This window comes from Palaemon carinicauda, chromosome 1 (assembly GCF_036898095.1).
Source record: "Palaemon carinicauda isolate YSFRI2023 chromosome 1, ASM3689809v2, whole genome shotgun sequence".
Lineage (NCBI taxonomy): Eukaryota > Metazoa > Arthropoda > Malacostraca > Decapoda > Palaemonidae > Palaemon > Palaemon carinicauda.
The window spans coordinates 312,659,048-312,673,523 of NC_090725.1; positions in this window are offsets into that span (position 1 = coordinate 312,659,048).

Sequence of the window (14,476 nt, forward strand, 5' to 3'; positions counted from 1 at the left end):
CGACAAAAATGAACAGTACAAAATAGAATAAGAAAATTTCAAATACAGAACAAGCCCAAAAACCACTCCTACTCTCATCCAAACCAAGCAACCAAACCGAACTCCTTATTTGTATCCTGTCACGGTCGCCATCTTGAAAAAAGTTATCTATACAGGAAATTTTAGTAATAAAAGTCAAACAAAATAAAACTCTTAAATTTAATTAAAGGTTTCAGAATAGTTTTTTTTTTTAATTTAGGTTAAATATTTCTAAATTTCTTGAAAAGATGTTCGGTTTGGGTAACTATAAAAATCGTTTGAGAGTATCCTTAGAAGGACCGACCTTGTGTCAAAGGGTAACGACAAGGGGGTGAAAGTTTCGGTCCTTCCTAATTTCCCGCAACTTCAAGAGAGCCCTGAAGAAAAACAAACAAACATTCTATTACCCCCTAATAATGATAAACTTAAATAGTAACGACAAGGGGGTAACAACTGCAAAAACCTAAATTAGCATAAACACATCTCGAAAAATAAAATAAAGAATTAGAGTTAAAGGATCCTTCAAAAACTTATATTTATATATAGGAACATTACTTCCATGAAGCTGATCCTAGAAATTAGATTTTCGAGATGTTAAAATAAACGAATAGTATCCGAAGATGAAACAAATTACTTACAAATTATTGTGTAGTTTTTTATGCTTCAATAGGTATATATTTAGTTTAATAAGATATGTTAATATGAATCAGTAAATATAACGATTAAATTCAGGACTATAAAGCAAGTTTGCAAATAAGTGTGCAATCATTTCCATTGGTGAAATGATAAGAAGGCTAGGATCACTTTAGAAATAGACACCCATCATTTCGTTGTGACGTACCTTAAAGCCTTATCGGCACCTCGGAAGTTCGGCCATAAATGAAGTAAATCCTGTGTCTAAGATGGTAAGAGACATGTCTTCGTTGCTGGCAAGACTTGAGCAGGAGCGGTGATTTGGGCACAGTTAGTGGTAATTAGCCGTCCATTATTAATATAACCGTCGAGCTTGAAAGAAAAGCAACCGGCTCTATGTTGATTCCACCAAACAAACCAACTAACTGACTCGTACGAATTTTCCAAGCGGACTCCACTACGACTGTCTCAGCTGCTCAGCGTTTCCTTTCCTCGAAAAACAAAAGAAACAAACAGTAGTAACTGCTCGTTAACAGCTGTTATACCTTCGAGACTTAAAAGGTGTTTACCGTCACAACGAAAATATAATTACATATTCCCTTTATAAGCTCGAAGTAAACATAGAAAAACTCAATTAAATTTACTAAATTATACTAATGATTACATTATTCAAATTAACAATAATTAAACCAAATATTAAACCTTTAAGAACGCATTATATAAGAACAATGATAAATAGAAGAAAAACATAAGTGATGTAATAATTTTACATCATTTTCAACACTCCAGGGAAGGGATTCAGTCTTTTTACAAAACATGTAAAAAGTTGAATTTAAAATGAAAACATGCATATTTACAATTACATATTTACAAAGTTATCAAACCATCTCAGTCTTGGAGCACATGCCTAGTCCTTTTCTCCGACTCGACTGCTGCCCTTCTCCTTGACCATCCTCTAAATTTAGGTTTGGCATCTAATTCCTCATTAACTGAAGGATTGATCTCTTCAGCAATATCGGGTTTTAAAAGAGGGATGAGACTGGTTATATGCCTTTTCACCAGCTCATTTGTTTTACCATTCAAAACGATAGCATTAGTCACCTCACCACTTGTATTCTTAATTACCTCTGTAATTTTTCCCATAGGATAGTTAAGGGGTTTTACATGAGTCTCTTTGATTAAAACAATATCACCTACATTAAGATGCTGATGATGACAAGGACGATATCGGTCCTTCTTATCAACTGCCTGTTTTATTAGGGTAGCTAAAAACTCCGAATGATAATTGTCTATGAGATTTTTTCTGATTGCATTTAGTTTTTGATAATTATTCTTTATCTTTTCTGACGGGGTGGTACCAAGAATATATTCAAGATCAATCTCAGGATCAGGCTGTAGATCAGGAATGACATTGATGGATAAGAGATCATAGCCATGAATAAGCCTTTCCGGAGTGATAGGGTGAGGAACAGGCTCGTTGCTCGAATCCCTTAATGCCTCTTTAAAAGCAATTTGACGCTTATTCACCAAGTGACAAGTTTGACTAACAACAAATTTAAAATCTCTAAATTCTAGAACATTTGTACCAATGGACTTATTTATCAAATGTTTGACCATCTTTATACATATCTCTACCAAAGAACCCATCTGACTGCAGCCTTTAAAATACCGATCAAATTTTATCGATTGTACACCAGCCTCATCAAAATGCATCTGGGTTTCAGGATCTTTAAGAAAATCCATTATGATGTTACCTCCTGCTACTATCTGTGTGCCTAAGTCACTTACACAAAACTGTGGCAATCCATAATCAAACGTGTGAAGCATAAAAGAACGAAGGAATTCTTTAACAGACATATCCACGCAAATCTTCAAATTGACTGCTCGAGTAAACATACAGGTAAGGCAAAGAACCAACACTTTTAGCTTTCTATGTTCCTGTTTAACAGTATAAGGACCAAAGTAATCTATGTACACATACCCAAAAGGAATCTCAGAAGGATGCAATCTAACATCACGATATGGGGACTGATTCAGTTTCACAGAACGACCATTATACCTTTTGCACGTAACACAATCCTTAAGGACATTTTTAACAACTGAGAAATAGTGAGGTATCCAAAACTCTTTCCGCAGCTCTGCTAAAAGTGAATAACATCCAGCATGTTTCAGCCTTACATACAAATCAAGAATTATCAACTTTGTTAACTCACTATGCTTGTGCAAAAGAATAGGGAAATAGCATCTTTCACCCTCTTTCCACCGATCACATTTGCTTCTCACCCTCAGAATTCCAACCTGATCAGGATAAACATTAAGCTGACTGACAAGATTGGGTATGTTCTTGACCCTTTTCAAATCAGACCCAAAATAATCAAAGACTTCAGGGAAATAGACAAGCTGATCTTTCAAAATTATGTGCATAACAGCCTCTTTGTAATACCCAGATTCAATAACCATCAAATCCTTACAAGTTGGTCTGTTCAACTTTGTGTGAGCCTTCCACTTATTCCAACATCTCAGAACCCTAGCAATTACAGCCACTAAATGGCGAAAGTCAGAATATCTGTTTGGAGAAACTAGATATTCAGATGATATGGAAAGTTTATTGCACTGTATATTATAATTACCAACGTCTTTGCTTTCAACATTATCATCATTGATCTTGAATAAAGGATTCGGGATGGTGAAACTCAGTACATTTTGACTTATTGCTACATCACTTGACTGAATTTGTGGTCCTGAGAAATAGTTAGTTTTCTTGAGTTGTTTGTATGATAAACATCTAGTTATGCAATCCCCAGGATTATTCTGCCCACTTGTGAAGGTAAAGTTCACAGGGAAGATTTCACAAAGCTGATTTATACGATGTAACCTATTCAAGATAAAATTGGATTTTCCCTGCATTTTATCAAGTTTACTAGCATAGGAATTTACCCAAGTTAACGCTACCAAACTATCAGAATACAAAGTCAGTGCTTTAATATTAATGGGAATGACACATGCAGGACCAGACAGTTCTTTATAAAGTTCCATAAGCATCTCTGTACCTAAACTAATAGCCTGCAACTCCAGGGAAGGGATTGATTTAGTCTTCAAATTTGTGTTCACAATTCTGTTTTTGGCCAATACAAAACTAACCTTACCTGTATCTATATTCTCAATATAAAGTACGGCTCCATACATGAGACTACTTGCATCAACACAAGCTAGTATCCTATAAGATGCATCTCTTTCCCCTACAAACCGTTCTACCATAATTTCTGGAGTTGCATTAGCTTGTCTTGAAATACAGTTCCACTCTTTCATTCGCTCTTGTGACAATGGATCATCCCATCCAAGGGATTTGTCACACTGTAAGCCATGCATAAAAACTCTAGATCTGTTAAAAACTGGTCCATTGAAATTATATAAATCAAAATTAGAGGCTATCGACCTGAGAATTAAACGTTTTGTATTGGCTGATCCCTCAAGAGCAATAGGTCTAGTTGACAATATATCATCTTGCCTATGCCACTGCAAGCCTAAAAGTTTAACTTTACTGTCAGTTTTGTTTTCAAGACCAGCATCAATATCCTCCTGAAGTGAACTATCATTAGTAACAATTTGTTGTAATTCCATCTTATAGGGCTCAAAAATAGATGGCAATACCTGATAAGCCCATTTCAATGTTGATGAATCACTACAAGTGAAAGCACCATTATCCATATAAAATAATTGATAAATCAACCTTTTCAAACATACAACCTCCTCAGAATTCCCTTCAGTATCCAGGACCAAAATCTTGTATAAACTCAACATCAAAATTGTTGGTGAACATCGTAATCCAAAACTCAATCGCACATTCTTATACCCCACAAGAGAAAAATCTCCTTTCTTTACATTACGATACCAAAGAAATAGTAATTTATTCTGATCAGAGGGATTCAGCTCTATTTGGTTAAAAGCTTTCCGGATGTCGAAGCATAGAAGCTTAGACCCAAATCTCAGGTGTAAAAGAGCTGAAGCAATCTTTTGGTTTAAACAAGGTCCAGAATGTATACTCTGATTATGACTAACAGTAGCTGGCTTAGACAAATCTTTTTCACAAATATTCGAGAGAAAAACTACTCTACACTTAGTGGTCTCCCTGTTTAGTTTAAACACACCCATGTGCGGTAAGAAACTATGCTCAGGATGTTCCTCCATATACTGATCCAAATTTGGAATCCTCTGTATTATACCAAGTTGTTCTTGTTCTTTAATGGCATCATCCATCAAATGTAAATGAAGCTCCTTCTTTCTTAACTTTTTTAAGTTAGATTTTAGCACAGCTTTAGCAAGATTGTAATTCCTACCAAGAAGATGAGATACTTTACTGTTCCATAAAAGAGGCATGGATATCCTGCCCCTTTCAGTACGAACAGAATGATTCAAAGCAAATCTAACAAGTTGATCATTGACCTCTGAAGAGCAGTTTTCGAATTCTAATTGGTCATAGTTTAATACCTTCTTCTCATCATATTTCATGAGAATTTCGTTTGCATCTTTATTCAATTCAGTCTCCGAAATACTTCCATCATCTTTCAACACTGCACAATTTGATGCAACATCAAGAGTTACCTCCTCTTCCATAAAGTTTGAATCATCACACAAGATGCTTGAACCAAACCCTACATAGACAACAGAAGACTCTACAGACAAATAAGTAGAAATGTCCGAATTATTACCATTGTATGAGGCATAATTTAAATCAGGTAAGTATTTCAAATTAGAAATAGTGTTCTGCAGATTACCCAATAGCATAACCCCTAGAGCACATTGACTATAGACAGAGGGAATCGGCTGACCAAAATTTACCATTGAGCTCAAAAGACAATACATAGAATTTGTACCTAATATGAAATCAATGTTATTGATCTCCTCCTGATGGTTTAACAATTGATTGTCTGCCAAGACATAGCCTTTCTCAATAAACGCAGTTGCAATCCTAGAAAGCTGTGGAAGTTTCAAGTTTATATCAATAGATGGTACACAAAGTGCTTCAATCTTGAACCTTTCCTTACCTATCTCTACCTCTACTTCCACAAGCTTAGTTACATACTGCTTACTCGAGTTAAAACCGTTAACAGTCAAATGTACCCTTTCTTTTAACACCTTGAGATTACTAGTATTGGCTACAGCTTCCGTAATAAAATTAGTCTGGCAACCACTGTCTACAAGACACCTAATCTCGACCCGGTTACTTAGGTAACAAGTAAAAGTAGGCAAAATTGACTCTGTACTGGTAGTCCGTAAAGCACCTACTGATAGAATCATGCCACTAGAAACCTCCTATTTGGGAGCAGATTTACAGTTTTTCCCTTTTTTGGACACTTTTTGACTCTGAGAGGTAACAGGGGTTGCTTCGATTTTATTGGTGGCACCCAGTAAACTCCTTTCTTCATTTCCATTTATACACAGATAGGTAAAATGCCATTTTCCACAATGAAAACATTTCTTTCGAAAAACAAATTTACAAGATTCGGTGGAATGATTGGCTTTAGCGCACTTTAAACATCCTCCAATTTCCTTCAATTTGTCAACTTTGGCCTTTGGACTATCATAATACTTACACTTATAGATAGGATGAGAAGAGTCTCTTTCCTTGTCTAAAGCACATAAAGTACACTTAACTGAAGGCCCGTTAGTCTTGCTAAAATTGACATTAGTAGCCAAATTTGTTGTTGAAGATTTGATATTAAAACCTTTAGAATGATTCTTTGAATGGAAATTCTGGGTAGCTAATGAATATCGTTCTGCTGCCTCAAAAAATTTATCCTTTATTTCATCCAATGAAGGTCTGGTCTTATTTGTTATGATAGTCAACTGATTTTTGAAAGTATCATTCAAACCTTGCCAAAAGAAATAATTCAAAAAGTCATTAGTTTAAATTTTTTGCAACTTAACAGATTCAATACAGTTTTTCATCTGACTAATATAGGAAAATGGATCTGTGCTGTACGTTAATCTCATCTCTGCTATTTGTTTAATAGTATTGAATTTCTGCAGCGAACCAGAAGCCAAAGCTGCTAACAAAAGTTCCTTGGCATCATTATAAGTCTGTTTATCCACTTCAAGTGAACTCAACAAAACGGAAGCACGCCCCGAAACTTATTGCTTTAACAACAACAACTTATCCCTATCCTTAAGCTGAAAGGAGCCTGTGGTATCCTCAAATTCTGTTAAGAATTTGTTTATATTTTCCCCTTCAGTGCTACTGAAAGTAGGAAGGGGAGCAGTAGGACTCTTAAGCAAACTCCTTGCAGCATCTAAGGTACTAGAAGTGAAAGAGACAGTATCTTCAAGGAAGGCTAACATTTCATTGAGTTTATCAATATAAGATTCACAATTCGCCAATTCCACTGTAAGTTTATCACTACTTTCTTCCTCTTGCCATATCAAGACTTGAATTTTGCTATCATGGTCCCTCAAGTCATCAAGATACGATTTAAACTTAGCTTTGAGGACATGTTTCTCAGAGGTGGTTTTAGTTTGGAGTGAAATCTTATTGTTATAATACTTTGTCACTTGTCCTCGGATATATTTCCGACTATTGATTAAAAGAGACAAATTAGACATGATTACAAACTTTTATTTTTTCTGTAACAAAACCTCAAACAATCTTTCATCAATTTAAATAAATGATTTAAACCTACTGTATTTAAATGTACCGAATCTCTATACAACCTCTGATTATCTAATCTCCCCTGGCTTTCCACCCTAAACAGAAAATCTTTACACTTTAAACCTAGTACAAACTTATTGAAATAGTGTCTAAGTAATTTATAGTGTTCTGTAAGAGGGGCATCAAACCTATTCCTGTTTACATGAAACCTCAGCTCTACTTGCGAGGCAATAAGGCAAGTATTTGGTAGTTTTTCACGAACTAAGATATAAAATGCTCTGCAATTTTCTTTGACTAAGGATAAGTCTATGTCAGCTTTTAAGTCATTACCTCCCAGATATACAATTAAATAGTCAGGATTATAAGATACCAAAGGATCTAAAAGACTAGTATTGATAAGAAAGATGGAAAATGGGGCACCTCTCCAACCAAAAAATGACACTTCAAATTTCACATTACCAATTTTTATTTCTGATCCCTCAAATCTCCTTTCGAGATCAGAAACATATGAATGTCCAAAGACTGCCAATTTCATAACAACCACAGATCAGTCAATGTCATCCAAGAAAATGTTGACGACAAAAATGAACAGTACAAAATAGAATAAGAAAATTTCAAATACAGAACAAGCCCAAAAACCACTCCTACTCTCATCCAAACCAAGCAACCAAACCGAACTCCTTATTTGTATCCTGTCACGGTCGCCATCTTGAAAAAAGTTATCTATACAGGAAATTTTAGTAATAAAACTCAAACAAAATAAAACTCTTAAATTTAATTAAAGGTTTCAGAATAGTTTTTTTTTTAATTTAGGTTAAATATTTCTAAATTTCTTGAAAAGATGTTCGGTTTGGGTAACTATAAAAATCGTTTGAGAGTATCCTTAGAAGGACCGACCTTGTGTCAAAGGGTAACGACAAGGGGGTGAAAGTTTCGGTCCTTCCCAATTTCCCGCAACTTCAAGAGAGCCCTGAAGAAAAATAAACAAACATTCTATTACCCCCTAATAATAATAAACTTAAATAGTAACGACAAGGGGGTAATAACTGCAAAAACCTAAATTAGCATAAACACATCTTGAAAAATAAAATAAAGAATTAGTTAAAGGATCCTTCAAAAACTTATATTTATATATAGGAACATTACTTCCATGAAGCTGATCCTAGAAATTAGATTTTCGAGATGTTAAAATAAACGAATAGTATCCGAAGATGAAACAAATTACTTACAAATTATTGTGTAGTTTTTTATGCTTCAATAGGTATATATTTAGTTTAATAAGATATGTTAATATGAATCAGTAAATATAACGATTAAATTCAGGACTATTAAGCAAGTTTGCAAATAAGTGTGCAATCATTTCCATTGGTGAAATGATAAGAAGGCTAGGATCACTTTAGAAATAGACACCCATCATTTCGTTGTGACGTACCTTAAAGCCTTATCGGCACCTCGGAAGTTCGGCCATAAATGAAGTAAATCCTGTGTCTAAGATGGTAAGAGACATGTCTTCGTTGCTGGCAAGACTTGAGCAGGAGCGGTGATTTGGGCACAGTTCGTGGTAATTAGCCGTCCATTATTAATATAACCGTCGAGCTTGAAAGAAAAGCAACCGGCTCTATGTTGATTCCACCAACCAAACCAACTAACTGACTCGTACGAATTTTCCAAACGGACTCCACTACGACTGTCTCAGCTGCTCAGCGTTTCCTTTCCTCGAAAAACAAAAGAAACAAACAGTAGTAACTGCTCGTTAACAGCTGTTATACCTTCGAGACTTAAAAGGTGTTTACCATCACAACGAAAAAATAATTACATATTCCCTTTATAAGCTCGAAGTAAACATAGAAAAACTCAATTAAATTTACTAAATTATACTAATGATTACATTATTCAAATTAACAATAATTAAACCAAATATTAAACCTTTAAGAACGCATTATATAAGAACAATGATAAATAGAAGAAAAACATAAGTGATGTAATAATTTTACATCATTTTCAACACTCCAGGGAAGGGATTCAGTCTTTTTACAAAACATGTAAAAAGTTGAATTTAAAATGAAAACATGCATATTTACAATTACATATTTACAAAGTTATCAAACCATCTCAGTCTTGGAGCACATGCCTAGTCCTTTTCTCCGACTCGACTGCTGCCCTTCTCCTTGACCATCCTCTAAATTTAGGTTTGGCATCTAATTCCTCATTAACTGAAGGATTGATCTCTTCAGCAATATCGGGTTTTAAAAGAGGGATGAGACTGGTTATATGCCTTTTCACCAGCTCATTTGTTTTACCTTTCAAAACGATAGCATTAGTCACCTCACCACTTGTATTCTTAATTACCTCTGTAATTTTTCCCATAGGATAGTTAAGGGGTTTTACATGAGTCTCTTTGATTAAAACAATATCACCTACATTAAGATGCTGATGATGACAAGGACGATATCGGTCCTTCTTATCAACTGCCTGTTTTATTAGGGTAGCTAAAAACTCCGAATGATAATTGTCTATGAGATTTTTTCTGATTGCATTTAGTTTTTGATAATTATTCTTTATCTTTTCTGACGGGGTGGTACCAAGAATATATTCAAGATCAATCTCAGGATCAGGCTGTAGATCAGGAATGACATTGATGGATAAGAGATCATAGCCATGAATAAGCCTTTCCGGAGTGATAGGGTGAGGAACAGGCTCGTTGCTCGAATCCCTTAATGCCTCTTTAAAAGCAATTTGACGCTTATTCACCAAGTGACAAGTTTGACTAACAACAAATTTAAAATCTCTAAATTCTAGAACATTTGTACCAATGGACTTATTTATCAAATGTTTGACCATCTTTATACATATCTCTACCAAAGAACCCATCTGACTGCAGCCTTTAAAATACCGATCAAATTTTATCGATTGTACACCAGCCTCATCAAAATGCATCTGGGTTTCAGGATCTTTAAGAAAATCCATTATGATGTTACCTCCTGCTACTATCTGTGTGCCTAAGTCACTTACACAAAACTGTGGCAATCCATAATCAAACGTGTGAAGCATAAAAGAACGAAGGAATTCTTTAACAGACATATCCACGCAAATCTTCAAATTGACTGCTCGAGTAAACATACAGGTAAGGCAAAGAACCAACACTTTTAGCTTTCTATGTTCCTGTTTAACAGTATAAGGACCAAAGTAATCTATGTACACATACCCAAAAGGAATCTCAGAAGGATGCAATCTAACATCACGATATGGGGACTGATTCAGTTTCACAGAACGACCATTATACCTTTTGCACGTAACACAATCCTTAAGGACATTTTTAACAACTGAGAAATAGTGAGGTATCCAAAACTCTTTCCGCAGCTCTGCTAAAAGTGAATAACATCCAGCATGTTTCAGCCTTACATACAAATCAAGAATTATCAACTTTGTTAACTCACTATGCTTGTGCAAAAGAATAGGGAAATAGCATCTTTCACCCTCTTTCCACCGATCACATTTGCTTCTCACCCTCAGAATTCCAACCTGATCAGGATAAACATTAAGCTGACTGACAAGATTGGGTATGTTCTTGACCCTTTTCAAATCAGACCCAAAATAATCAAAGACTTCAGGGAAATAGACAAGCTGATCTTTCAAAATTATGTGCATAACAGCCTCTTTGTAATACCCAGATTCAATAACCATCAAATCCTTACAAGTTGGTCTGTTCAACTTTGTGTGAGCCTTCCACTTATTCCAACATCTCAGAACCCTAGCAATTACAGCCACTAAATGGCGAAAGTCAGAATATCTGTTTGGAGAAACTAGATATTCAGATGATATGGAAAGTTTATTGCACTGTATATTATAATTACCAACGTCTTTGCTTTCAACATTATCATCATTGATCTTGAATAAAGGATTCGGGATGGTGAAACTCAGTACATTTTGACTTATTGCTACATCACTTGACTGAATTTGTGGTCCTGAGAAATAGTTAGTTTTCTTGAGTTGTTTGTATGATAAACATCTAGTTATGCAATCCCCAGGATTATTCTGCCCACTTGTGAAGGTAAAGTTCACAGGGAAGATTTCACAAAGCTGATTTATACGATGTAACCTATTCAAGATAAAATTGGATTTTCCCTGCATTTTATCAAGTTTACTAGCATAGGAATTTACCCAAGTTAACGCTACCAAACTATCAGAATACAAAGTCAGTGCTTTAATATTAATGGGAATGACACATGCAGGACCAGACAGTTCTTTATAAAGTTCCATAAGCATCTCTGTACCTAAACTAATAGCCTGCAACTCCAGGGAAGGGATTGATTTAGTCTTCAAATTTGTGTTCACAATTCTGTTTTTGGCCAATACAAAACTAACCTTACCTGTATCTATATTCTCAATATAAAGTACGGCTCCATACATGAGACTACTTGCATCAACACAAGCTAGTATCCTATAAGATGCATCTCTTTCCCCTACAAACCGTTCTACCATAATTTCTGGAGTTGCATTAGCTTGTCTTGAAATACAGTTCCACTCTTTCATTCGCTCTTGTGACAATGGATCATCCCATCCAAGGGATTTGTCACACTGTAAGCCATGCATAAAAACTCTAGATCTGTTAAAAACTGGTCCATTGAAATTATATAAATCAAAATTAGAGGCTATCGACCTGAGAATTAAACGTTTTGTATTGGCTGATCCCTCAAGAGCAATAGGTCTAGTTGACAATATATCATCTTGCCTATGCCACTGCAAGCCTAAAAGTTTAACTTTACTGTCAGTTTTGTTTTCAAGACCAGCATCAATATCCTCCTGAAGTGAACTATCATTAGTAACAATTTGTTGTAATTCCATCTTATAGGGCTCAAAAATAGATGGCAATACCTGATAAGCCCATTTCAATGTTGATGAATCACTACAAGTGAAAGCACCATTATCCATATAAAATAATTGATAAATCAACCTTTTCAAACATACAACCTCCTCAGAATTCCCTTCAGTATCCAGGACCAAAATCTTGTATAAACTCAACATCAAAATTGTTGGTGAACATCGTAATCCAAAACTCAATCGCACATTCTTATACCCCACAAGAGAAAAATCTCCTTTCTTTACATTACGATACCAAAGAAATAGTAATTTATTCTGATCAGAGGGATTCAGCTCTATTTGGTTAAAAGCTTTCCGGATGTCGAAGCATAGAAGCTTAGACCCAAATCTCAGGTGTAAAAGAGCTGAAGCAATCTTTTGGTTTAAACAAGGTCCAGAATGTATACTCTGATTATGACTAACAGTAGCTGGCTTAGACAAATCTTTTTCACAAATATTCGAGAGAAAAACTACTCTACACTTAGTGGTCTCCCTGTTTAGTTTAAACACACCCATGTGCGGTAAGAAACTATGCTCAGGATGTTCCTCCATATACTGATCCAAATTTGGAATCCTCTGTATTATACCAAGTTGTTCTTGTTCTTTAATGGCATCATCCATCAAATGTAAATGAAGCTCCTTCTTTCTTAACTTTTTTAAGTTAGATTTTAGCACAGCTTTAGCAAGATTGTAATTCCTACCAAGAAGATGAGATACTTTACTGTTCCATAAAAGAGGCATGGATATCCTGCCCCTTTCAGTACGAACAGAATGATTCAAAGCAAATCTAACAAGTTGATCATTGACCTCTGAAGAGCAGTTTTCGAATTCTAATTGGTCATAGTTTAATACCTTCTTCTCATCATATTTCATGAGAATTTCGTTTGCATCTTTATTCAATTCAGTCTCCGAAATACTTCCATCATCTTTCAACACTGCACAATTTGATGCAACATCAAGAGTTACCTCCTCTTCCATAAAGTTTGAATCATCACACAAGATGCTTGAACCAAACCCTACATAGACAACAGAAGACTCTACAGACAAATAAGTAGAAATGTCCGAATTATTACCATTGTATGAGGCATAATTTAAATCAGGTAAGTATTTCAAATTAGAAATAGTGTTCTGCAGATTACCCAATAGCATAACCCCTAGAGCACATTGACTATAGACAGAGGGAATCGGCTGACCAAAATTTACCATTGAGCTCAAAAGACAATACATAGAATTTGTACCTAATATGAAATCAATGTTATTGATCTCCTCCTGATGGTTTAACAATTGATTGTCTGCCAAGACATAGCCTTTCTCAATAAACGCAGTTGCAATCCTAGAAAGCTGTGGAAGTTTCAAGTTTATATCAATAGATGGTACACAAAGTGCTTCAATCTTGAACCTTTCCTTACCTATCTCTACCTCTACTTCCACAAGCTTAGTTACATACTGCTTACTCGAGTTAAAACCGTTAACAGTCAAATGTACCCTTTCTTTTAACACCTTGAGATTACTAGTATTGGCTACAGCTTCCGTAATAAAATTAGTCTGGCAACCACTGTCTACAAGACACCTAATCTCGACCCGGTTACTTAGGTAACAAGTAAAAGTAGGCAAAATTGACTCTGTACTGGTAGTCCGTAAAGCACCTACTGATAGAATCATGCCACTAGAAACCTCCTATTTGGGAGCAGATTTACAGTTTTTCCCTTTTTTGGACACTTTTTGACTCTGAGAGGTAACAGGGGTTGCTTCGATTTTATTGGTGGCACCCAGTAAACTCCTTTCTTCATTTCCATTTATACACAGATAGGTAAAATGCCATTTTCCACAATGAAAACATTTCTTTCGAAAAACAAATTTACAAGATTCGGTGGAATGATTGGCTTTAGCGCACTTTAAACATCCTCCAATTTCCTTCAATTTGTCAACTTTGGCCTTTGGACTATCATAATACTTACACTTATAGATAGGATGAGAAGAGTCTCTTTCCTTGTCTAAAGCACATAAAGTACACTTAACTGAAGGCCCGTTAGTCTTGCTAAAATTGACATTAGTAGCCAAATTTGTTGTTGAAGATTTGATATTAAAACCTTTAGAATGATTCTTTGAATGGAAATTCTGGGTAGCTAATGAATATCGTTCTGCTGCCTCAAAAAATTTATCCTTTATTTCATCCAATGAAGGTCTGGTCTTATTTGTTATGATAGTCAACTGATTTTTGAAAGTATCATTCAAACCTTGCCAAAAGAAATAATTCAAAAAGTCATTAGTTTAAATTTTTTGCAACTTAACAGATTCAATACAGTTTTTCATCTGACT